Genomic DNA, 12,081 nt, shown 5'->3' on the forward strand with positions numbered 1-12,081 from the left:
CAAAGCTTCGTTCTTAAATAACAGCTTCTGTTTCAATGGATTATTGTGATGGATTTGTTTCTCAGTTAATGTTTCTTTAAGTTGTGGCTCTGAAATCACATTAATCGCAGTCTTATTTGAGCCTTTGCGAGTTTGCAAGTCATCGGAATGGATTGTGAAAAGATGCAGCAGTTACGATGCATCATCACGGACAGCGACGCATCAGCTTCATGTAGCTCGCATAAGCCTGTGAATGAGTTCCTTTAAGTTTAAGGAATAAGTTTAGGAATACGCATTAACGCCTTTTATCACAAAACATTGTTTGTGTTTCAAAGGGACAGTTCTCTTTAAATTTAAAATGCTCGTCATTTGCGGTTCCTCATGTTCTTTCACATCTGTCTGTCTTCCGTGGAACACAAAAGGAGATGCAGAATGACAGCCTTAGTCACCATTCATTTTTATTCAATGGAAAAAGATGCAATGAAAGTGAGGCTGCCAGTCCCTAACATTCTGCGTCTTACATTGTGCCCCACGGAAGAAAGATAGTCATGCTTTGGGACTTAACATGGAACAACGCGAGGGTGAATAAATGTCAGAAATGTTATTTTTTTTCTCTCTCTATGTGTGTGTGTGTGTGTGTGTGTGTGTGTGTGTGTGTGTGTGTGTGTGTGTGTGTGTGTGTGTGTGTGAACTGTCCCTTTAAGTCAGAGTAGCGCATATGAGTGTGACCGCTCGCTGTAATCTTCCAGCATCCGCGCGCTGTTTCCCTGTACTGTTCTCACTTCTCGATACAGATATATAAATGTTCAAATAGCGAACTTTAGGAGCTGTGGAAGCTGTGTTTTAAACAAACGCATCACTTTTTGAAATAATTCGCATTGTCTTTGCAGCTGAGGGAATGTTTTGTATTTTGTTGCTCTTGGCACTGGCAAGATTTCCTCCGTCATTCAACGCAGTCTCTAAGTAACAGACTGACCGTTTATTTACCCGCTCTTATCTTTTATCTCCGAATATTCTTTATAGAAGAGTAAAAGAAGTCGTGGTGTTCAAACGGAGTCAACAAGTGCAGGTCTTTTCACTTGATAAAATAATAACGCGTCTTGGTCGACGCTCGTGCTGCTTCTGCTCAGAAGCTGCAATGCACGCTTCGCTTCTGGAGCGTAGTTTGTCCCTTTGCGTCGATTGTAACTTGGAGGTTCTGCGTTTGCCGCGTCGCGTCGCTCGTTTGCAGTGTAAATAGTGCCTATTATCCCTCCGGGCAACGATGCTCGGAAAAAAACGTGTGCAATAATACAACTGCTTTTCCCTTTGTTGAAAAAATAGTCAGTGATTGGAAACACAATGTTTCAAAACAAGTGCCTTTCTTTACCTTTACCTTTCTTTATGCGTTTCGTTGCGGCGCGGTGCTCCGTGCCAGAGATACTGTTCAGAGATACAGCATGAAAAACCGGTTTCTTAAGTTAGATATCCTCTTAGATCTTTGCGCAATAGACAGTCAATCTTGTCATGTCACAATAATATCTATTATTTGATCTGTCACAACTTGTCTTTTTTATGTATACGAGACAGTATAATGTGATGATGAGTAATAGTTATTTCTGCAAACCTTTTGTGTGTTATTCTATGATTACTTGAACAACGGTGTGTAGGTGGTGGCAGTCAATATTTTTAACAAAAACATATCTATTCTGATTAAATAGTTGACTCTTGTCTGAATGTATAATAGCGTGGTTTTATTGTGTTTACACGACTGTAGTAAAATATTATGATATGATAAAGGGTTTGAATTATGTTTGCATTAGCAAATCACTGCTAGAGAAAACAAGCATTTGTCTAATTTGTCTTGAACCCCTAAAATTACTCTAATAATGCCTTCATAATGTGACACCTAGCATTTCCTATGGTGTATACCAGCTAACAATCACTGTCGATTCCAAACTAGTACAAAATCTCCATCAATTTACTCTCACTACCCCCTCTAACTCTTTACACACTTGGAGTGTCTTCTGTGCCCATTGTTTGGAGGCTTTAAGCTTTATTTAATTGTGCTTTTGTGTTTTCACACAATGTCTTTGAATGTAAAGGACAGAGGCTTATATGCTTAACAGCCCTGCTTTGACAGTAGCCTTATATTTCAGGGACTCCCTAGTTTCCATTAGCCAGCGATAATGCTTTTCAAATCAGATGAACGTTTAGTACACAACATATAGCACATATAATTTGTTTAGGGCCTGCAGCAAATAAGTTTATATGGAAATAGAGAAATGGCAAGCAGCAGCTTAACCAGGTTGCTGTTATTAGACGTTTCTTCCCATTTGAAGTGTGTATTATTTGTTTTGCTCCACTTGGCTGTCAGACTAATACCTTACACAGTGAAAATGAAAATGGCTGGGGGAGAAGCTAATCCACATAAGAATATTTTGAGGATTACGTCTGGAATCTGCCATGCCCGCCTCGCTATTGATTGGTTGCTTTGCTCTGTAAATGACAGTGCAAGGAGAGACAAGAGCTCTCTTAATTCTTTCAGTTTGGGCTGTATCTAGAGAGATTACTGGTGTTATTGGTAATGTTTTTGTTATACAGTACGTGTGTGAGTGGATGACACATTCTCATGGTGTATATTTCTATTAGAAGCCATTTTATTCAGTTTATGGCATGACTCAATTATTTGGTGACTGAAAATGAAATACTGTACATGTCATGATTAGAAAATCAGCAAGCAATAAATTGTCGTTGGGATTGGATGTTTTGGATTGGAGACAATTCCTTTAGTTAAGCAAAGGTCAGTTTATTTGCCTCTGCCTAAACGCCACTGACAGACGTGGTGATAATGATTGATGAGTCAAGATGCTGAAAGCAATACAAGATTCCACCACTAGATGATCAATGAACTCAGTGACTTTGACAAAAACAAAAAGCCCCTATTCAAACCCATTGTGAGCATGAATCATGGATTAAATTATGTATTTATTTCAGTAAATAAAGGCAGTTGTGTCTTGATTAAAATTCTGTAATGACATTCCCTTGTTTCTTCACAATGGAGCCCCCGAAGGCGAAATACATGCTGACCAGCATATGAGTAACTTGTTTGATTGTAATTTCTTCTAAATTGCTCTTTGTTTGTGTGAAATATCCAACAAGGATGCTTTATTCTACAGAAGCCAAACTGGGATGCTTGTTTGCTGAGTAAGAGAATCCCCAAGAATTCAGTGTCATGCAATCAGCCGCCCCATGTATCACCAAAAAGATTAATATCAAACAGAATGTGCTTAATTAAAGTGCTGTATGCTGAATTGCATTTTAGCAGATGTCAGTAGAGTTGTCAAAAGTACCGACTTCTTCGATACCACGTAGGGCTGGGCGATATATCGCAGGCGATTGTCAAGCGCATTTTGTCAGTAAAGCCGGTTCCCTGATTACCGCTAAATCGCCATCACCTGCTTTCAAATGAAGAGGCATTTAATAGACAAAGCCGTAGTTCACTAATAAGCCACGCAATATCGCGTTCATTATCAAAGGCGTTTCATCTACGATAATGAACATGATATTGCGTGGCTTGTCAGTGATCTACGCCTCTGTCTATTAAATGCCGCTTCGTTTGAAAGCAGGTGATGGCGATTTAGCTGTAATCAGGGAACCGGCTTTACTGACGAAATGCGCGTGACAATTGCATGCGATATATCGCCCAGCCCTAATACCACGTCAGTACTGACATTTTAAAAATGTGACGCTTTGAGCGCTGTTGAGCTGATTCGTAAACACCTCTGATTGGCCATTGTGTTCATGGCTTCAATGATCAACACTACAAAAATGTTGTAAATAGTCATCAGTGATGCTCTTCACCGAGTGCTTACATAAATACACCTCCCATGTGAAAGCAGCTGTCTATTGCTGACCAGTCTACTGATATGCTTTCCAACACTGCCACTTTTGAAAACGCTTTCAAATTCAAACACTTCTTTGCGCTTTCATAAGCTCCTGTGCGTTGATCATTTAAGCCAATCACAGACATATCTGATGAGCATGTGAACACAATGGCCAATCAGAGGTGTTTATGAATCTGCTCAACAGCGCTGAGCACTCAAAGAATCACATTTTTAAAAATTCAGTACCGATTGGTACCGAAGTCAGTACTTTTGACAACTCTAGTACAAAGGGTTGAAGTTCCAAATTGCAGACAAGCATTTGTGGTTAAAAAGTATATCATTATTTTTTTTTTTGAGAAAATTACCTATCATTTCACTAGACAAGACCCTTATTCCTTGTGTAGAGTCCTTTGAAGCTGCATTGAACCTGGAATTTGGGCCTTCAAACTGTTGTACCCTTGTTAAGTCCACTAAATGGATTAAATCCTGGAATGTTTTCCTCCAAAAAAGGAAATTTTAATTCTGAAGTGAACTAATCCTTTACATTTTTAGAGGAAATAAGCACAAAAAAGGCAGATTTCTTTCAAATATTGAGTTGTTTCATTGAACATCATTTATAATCTGTAATTATGCAGTTGCAGCTTGGTGCTTGGCAGAAACTGAGACCGTTATTTATTGTCATTGTGACTGTAAAAATTGTTTTGCAGACAACAGATGAACCAAAGGGTCAAATTGTGAAACGCAGCGCCACCACAACTTCCCACTTCCCATCCTGTGTTGGAGAGCTGCTGATGATGGAGCAGTTTACCTCATCATTATACTGCAGCTCACACTGAGCAAGTTCTCATTAAATAGAGATTACCAGCACCCATTAGCATTACCATTAAGACCAATTCACCCACTCAGAAGTCTTGCATATAAGGTTAATCGCTGCTCTTTTCTCAAAATATATCTAGTCCCCATCAAGAGACAAGAGATATGTACTGAATGTTATCATAAAGTAAGGTCCCTTGGGAAGCACATCCATTTATCTTCTGGCTGTACAAATAAGGATTTAGTGCTTTCTAAACACCAATGAGTTTTTCCTCTTGTAGTACACAGGAAGATAAAATAGGACTCTTTGGTTCAGAAATCACTACAAAGTCAAAATGCTTAGAGGTTGGTCTGTTCGTAGTTCGGAAATCTCAAGACGCTGGATTACATATTTGGTCCATCCAGCAAGAATTGAACTTGTTGGATCCATTGAAGATGTTAAATGGCTTGGAAGTTGTTGGCTCTTCTTTCTGGATAACAATTTGTTCTTTGATAGTTCTCTTTGTTCACAGCTTGTATTGTTCAGAGCTTTTTGTAGCTTAGAGTCGCAGCATGCAGACAAAAAGATAAATGTGCACGCAATCTTTTGGAGTTTCAGTCCATTCATTACAGCCAACGCACAAGCGCTCGGCGAGCCTATTTTTTGTGCTTGTCATTTTATTGTGTTCTGACATTGAATCATTGGGTACATTACAATTTGTATCTCACTCCCGTTTCATCTAGTTATTTAAGATCGCCGGAGCTTTATATCAGCACGGCTGACACTCATCGTTCTATCCCCTTCACACTACCTTAAGGTTTATTAAAATAATTTTATCAGGTCACACTTGAAGAGCAAATGTGAAAGGCAGTGCATGCAGGCAATGTTTGTTTTACAATGAAAAAATGTAGCCATTTGTACTGGCTCCTCTGACCTACTATGTCAAAAGGATTCGTTTTTCCTAATAAAACAAAATGGGTCAGGCTGTAATCTCTCAGTGTCTGGTGAAATGCGGTATGGTGGCCCGCTGGGGTGATCTGCGCTTCATCTAACCACACGGCAAGGATTCCTCAGTACTCTGGAAGTCTCATGTCTTAGGTCAACATCAGATTAAAAATAGTGTTTGTATTTGCTAACTCGCCACGGGGATCGTGGTTTTCATGTCAGTATCAAAGGCAGGTTAGAATTACATTTAACTGTTATTATAGATCTGGATTCCCTTGAAACATTTTAGGAGAATCGATTGTTTGTGCAATTTGTGCCAAAAACAGAGTAGCTGTAGCTCAAAAGTAAAGCAAAGTGGTTTATTTCTTTCGTCTTGACTAGATGGTTGTTGGACTATTGTGACCCATCCCTAAAATATAGTCCATAATCACTGACTGTTTACAGTTAGGGGCTTTGTACAAATGAGCTAGACAGATGGGTATGGATGCAGCATTAGTCTTATGTAGATACTGTGCATGTGCAGAGAACCAGATTTGCATATCTGCATAATATTGCAGTGAAGCTTTACATTGTGCAGATATAAACCAATTGAAGAAAAACGTTTTTCTCTTTACTGCAAATAAATTGGCAGGAATATATGACAGAAGAACAGGCCTATATGTTTATGGATGTATGAAAACATGGTTATTATTGAAAAATACACGCTACTGTTACACATTACAACAGTGACGTAAAAGAATCTATTCATTTTTAATATAGAAAAGCAGACGCTGAGCCCCAAATGCCTGTAATCATGTGTTTTTATGCACTCCCTGAACAGATATTCAGTAATCCGGTCACTCAGAGCACATTGATGGACTCGCAATAGTGTTTGGCAATAAGCTGCTTTCAGTCATTTTTGTCATCCACTGATGTCCCCGTCAGATTTGTCCATCAGCAAAGACATGTTATTGTGCTTTTTACATAAAGAAGAGATTCCAGGCCTAGGCAGATTTAGTTTATTTCAGCATAGCATTCCCATGGTGTCCTTTAGAGCAGGAACTGTCCTATGCAGAATTATATAATTGCTGAGCTTCTTATGAAGTTTCTTTTATGTGTGCTCTGTGGCTACTTAAGAATCAAGTGTCACCTTTAATGCGTGAATGTCTCTGGCTACAGCTCTGTTTTTGTGGTGTGGTTATTATTATGGTAGTTATTCTAAAAGTCAAGTTCATTTCACAGCGATACTTGAGCACTGAATCAGCACACGAGTGAGACCTGCAAATTGGAATGTAGAAATGTTCAGGCTATGCTTGATCATTTTGCACTTTGCCAAATACCACTTGTTTATCTACTGATTTTGTTACAAAAGTGGTTTGGTTCTTAACATTTAGACCATTTCAAATCCACACAATATAGACACACTACCAATCAAATTTACAAAACAACATTTTTTTTTTTGGTAACAATATTATATACTAATACTATTTTAAATAAATGCTGTTCTTTTTAACTTTCTATTCATCAGAGAAATTAATAAAACAAAAAAACAAAACAAACACAACAAAAAAAACATGCTGGTTTCCACAAAAGTAATAAGCAGCATAGCTGTTGAAATCCATTTTATTTTTGGTATTTTTCCCATTTAGATTTTTCTGGACTTTGTTTTAATGGTTGAAATTAAATTTTAGTAATCAAAAAGCATGTCTATATAATTGAGGAAAAAAAAAACTTATACAATTTAACAATAATTTTATTGAAAGTTGAACAAAAATTATGGCCCTGAAATGTTTTATTTATTTATTTTTTCTAAACTTTTTGTTATACATTTTTATTCTTCTGGATTTCATTTTAATAGATAACTTAACTTATTATTTACAATAATATGGCTCCCTGATTTTTTTTTCTTTTTTTTCAAGAAATTGTTTTATTTTTTTTCTGGATTTATTATTTAATACAAAATTATCAAAACAGTGGTAACCAAATGAATGCATAAAACATTAACAGTTTAATTTATCTTATAAAATGTAATCAATAAAGATGAACAGACAATGTCAAGGAGAAATGATGAATGGAAATTCTGTAGCAAAACAAAATCCTACTAAATTTAAAAGATTATAAATCTATTAATTGGGCTAATACTTACAAAATACTCGCTACCTTGTAACAGCAATGTCCTTCCCAGGGTGCAAAGATGAGTGGACCACACTGTAGAGCTGTAAGAAATCAAAATATGTTTGATTCAATGATGTATTACTTGTTAAGGATGTATATTAGGCTAACACATACACAGTTGCCTACAAACATGTATTTCACACATTCCAACAATTTAGGTTAATAAAAAAAAAAAAAAAAAAAAAAACATGTTTGACCTTGCTGAATAATTTTGCCATGGCATGCATTTCACTTGTTTTTTTTTTTTTTTGTGTTTTTTTTTTTTTTTTAGTTTACTCATCGATCTCCTCAAACCCACTTGTCTCCATTGACAAATACAGTAATTTTACTTCAAACACCATCATAAAAACAAACTACATTCAAACTTGACAGAAACTGAATAAAACTCACCAAAACCATTTCAGTTTGAATTTCCACTGTTCCAAAAAACATAGAATATGGTTTGGTCGAAATAAACCCTAAGTTAAATTAAAACATCAGGGAAGCAGCAGAGTGAAACAGCGGGTAGACATCTAACTCTGTAACTATGTTTCGACCAGAAATTACTGAGTTAGGGAAGAGATTGCAACGTTCACTGGCTAAATTTGAAGTTTTATTCCACACTAAAAATGATGTACAATATAGTGTAAGAACCTAATAATAAAATTAACTTACCAAACTTCCAGAAATCCACCGTTCTGCTTTTCCTGTCACCAGCAGTTATGTTCTGTTTGCTTGATGTGACGTCTGGTGACTGCAATTCTGTATTATTGCCTGGCATATTACAGCTAGGTAGGTCACAGCAACACTAAAATATACTCTAAAATATTCCAGTTACAATCAGAATGCAATATATAAATTACGGTATTTTACTGTAATGTAGAAAATGTGGTATTGTACTGTAGGTTTTTATAGTATTGTGCTGTTAAATCTGCAGTGACATCTAACAGTGATTATTACTGTTTCACTGTATGTTTAATCAAAAACTTTTGATCAAAAAGTAATTAAAATAAAAAATATTACCGGCCCCCAACTTTAAATGGTATATTTATAACTTAAAATATCTCGTTTGGTGAGTATATCATCAGTTTAACTAGACTTTCAAATTTCCGGTCACCAATGTTATTGCACATGAATGAAGATTTGTTTAATCATCTTTTTTGCTTAGATGTCTAATCCACTATTTTGTGGATTCTTAAATACTTGATACGATTTAGTGATAAGTGTGATGAAATAAAGGATATTAGCTTGCCTTAGGGTCTTAAAGGCTCATGCAACGGACTAGCAACCCTCCTCATGTGTGCTTATGCCATGTAGACAAAATCTTTCCAATCTGGATTTGTTAATCCTGTTAACTGAGTGGTTCTTCTTTTGTTCTCCTACTGTGCTGACAACAGACATATTTGGGCTTCAGACAAGAGCTTAGTTAAAGAAGCCATCTGGCTTTTTTTCTTCTTCTTCTTTTTCTTCAGGTCAGACGGTCATCCCTGAACAGTAACAAGACAGAAGGCACAGATAGGATAGCCAGCTCCCTTTCTGGGTCGAGAAAAGAGGAAATTGTTGTAGCTTTGGAAAATTACGGTTCAGGGCATACAGTAGCATGTGAAATTCAAGTCAGATGAACATAAAGCAGAAATAGAGACAGAGGGGAAAAGGATGAAATGAAAGTTTGAAGAGATGTTGGAACATTTGGCTTTGTTTCCCACTGGTATTCCAAAGCATTAGGGATTGTTGTCCACAAAGCGAACTGTGGTGAATGATGACAAATATACGATCTCCATACAAATGCCATATTTAAATTCCCCAAGGTCTTTTTTCACAGTTCAAAAATTATAGAGCATACGTAAGTGATGTGCTGCACTTGTGTTCTGCAAATTGTTACTGTTAAATATTTGGCCTTGTGTACATTGTTGTGAAAGGGGCTGGTGGGGGACTCAACAATGTTTTTCTTGGATCATCTAGTACGTTCTCTTCAAATGTAACTGTCTGCCAAATGCTGAGCCTGTGCACACAGAATATTATTGCAGATCTTTGAAATTCCTCCCACATTTCTTTAAAATTTGCCTAAAAAAAGCTTGTTCAGTTGGCAGTTTTGTCTTTATGCTGATTTTCATGGAAGAGTAAAATCTTATATGCAGTTAAATCTTTTTATCATCTTTTATCATCTAAGGGATTCACTAGCACTTTTCCAGCATGAATAGACTTTTCCTTTTGAAAGTGTATATATATATTTTTTTTTGGGATATAAATGTAATTTCAATTGTGCTGTGTATTTTTACATGTGTAGCATTTATGTACATCCATGGCTCGTCAAATCTGGTCTAATAAGAGTGGTCTAATGACTGTGTTAGATTATCAGCCTTTAGCGGCAGCACGAAAAATGCCACGCAGCCACAAGTTCATGATATATATGTCTATTTCAGTCTCAAAATAGGGCCCCTGCTGTAATATCAGTCACACTAATAGATAATTCATGCTTCGATACCCTCGCCTGCACAACCGCAATCCCGAGAGAGCAGGCACCTTACCTCGCTCATTCCTTTGAAGTTTGCTCTATCAAACTTCCAGGGCTGTGCTACAATCAGGACCCCATGGAAACACGGAGATTATGGTGCAGCTCGGCTTGTCTTTTGAGAATAATCAGCTGAACCTGTGGGGAGGGAGGCCTGTAATTTTCTTCTAAACACTGCCAATCACCAAAAAGGCAGTGTGGTCCCCAGTTCTCTGTGAGCTTGATGCATGCATATATGGGTTGGGAATGGGGTCTCCGTTGCTTTTGAGGCTAAATTTTATTCATAAATGTGCCTGTTGCCGTTTGTCTTTTATCCCTTCCTCTGTCTACTCTGCACTTCAATTAGGATTCACTCTATCTGTGCCATGTTGTTTGGTGGCATGCACCCGCATCATTCAGTTCCAATTTGGATCTAATTGGTCTAATTAAATCTAATGACTTCCTTTATAATTCCACAGCCCTATTTAAGGACCATGATAAAGAGTGGGGCATGTGTGTAGTCGCTAATGGGGAGCGATAGTGCACTGGATGTGGTGTAGGTGGATGCTTTGTACTACTCTGGTTCTGTTAGAGTTTTGTTACGCTCACAATTTTTTGTGCAGTATAATGCATGTTCTGCATCTTCTCTTTTTAGGCAGTCCAAATAAATGTGCTTCAGTCTTGTGCCAACTAATAAACCCTTGTAGAGTGCCTTGTAGAGGTCCTGCAATAATGTCATTTCTAGCAAACTCACTTAGTGTACTTTTCGTTAATTGCTAAATAATGCACCCACTTATTCATGTTTTCTCAACAGATGGCAAGAGGGAAGAACGAATGTCTAGAAAGCTGGAAATGAACCTCTGTAGATTCATTGAAGTTTTATTACAGATTTGTGAGTTTCTGTATAAAGAGTTGATTATATGAAGGTTTGAGGATTGAAGTTATTCACAGTTTTTGAGCTTGCAGTCTGAATGAAAAGTGATGAGACTGATAACACTTTCATTATGTCCACCTCAAAATGAATTGAGAACCACTGCATTTTGTGTACTTAAAGGGCTTGTTCATTCATGAAATGAAAATTCTGTAATTTACATTTACAGACCTGTATGATTTTTTTTTTTCCTTCTGTAGAACACAAAAGAAAATATTGTATTTTGTTTTGTTTTGCAGGGGGTGGGGGGTGAATGTCAGCAGGGTCCAAACCAACTGAGACGGTTGAGGTGTTCTTCAAAATGTCATCTTTGTGTCTCGTAGAATATATTAAATCATACAGGTTTGGAACATCATGAGGTGTTTTTTTTTTTTAGGGTTGCCACATTAAAAATAGCTGCTTTTTTCCCCCTAGTCAATCTCCCAATCTGAACTTTCCTCTTAAAAGGATAAATTTTTCTGCCCAAGGTTTTACTTAATCTTTGCAACCTGCCAACTATGTGCGCACACTCTCCCTATACTGCGTAAAAAAACTGAAAAAAAAAAAAAAAACAGGATTTGAAAACACCAACAAACATGTATGCTGGAGTTTAGTGATTCCATAGCGATATTATGCATAAATGAAAGCACAATACAGCCAGTCTATGTTCTTCCACAAGGTCTTCCACTTGTGCTGTTTGCTATGACTAAATCTGCAATCAAACATTATCAGTAATAAACTGTAATAGATCAAACATTGCTCTCGACCATATTGTTTGTGATTGTGGTTGTGGAATAAATGCACTTATGCAACCTCTTTGACAATACAAAGACTTGTTTTTTTTTGTTTGTTTCTAATTTTGTGAATCACATTAAAAATCAGTTAAAAATGCTCAACAAACCATGAATATGAGTTGATGTTCCTTTGATTTGTGCTTCTAGGGCTCTGTTTATACCTGGTATTA

The 12,081-nt window shown here is 37.0% G+C and overlaps 1 protein-coding gene across 2 annotated transcripts in view; it reads left to right on the forward strand.

The window, feature by feature from the left end:
* Positions 1–12,081, forward strand: part of cadm1a (cell adhesion molecule 1a) — a 301,183-nt gene that overhangs the window by 513 nt on the left and 288,589 nt on the right. The window lies entirely within an intron of this gene.

The sequence above is a fragment of the Chanodichthys erythropterus genome, chromosome 22 (genome assembly GCF_024489055.1).
Source record: "Chanodichthys erythropterus isolate Z2021 chromosome 22, ASM2448905v1, whole genome shotgun sequence".
Classification (NCBI taxonomy): Eukaryota; Metazoa; Chordata; class Actinopteri; order Cypriniformes; family Xenocyprididae; genus Chanodichthys; species Chanodichthys erythropterus.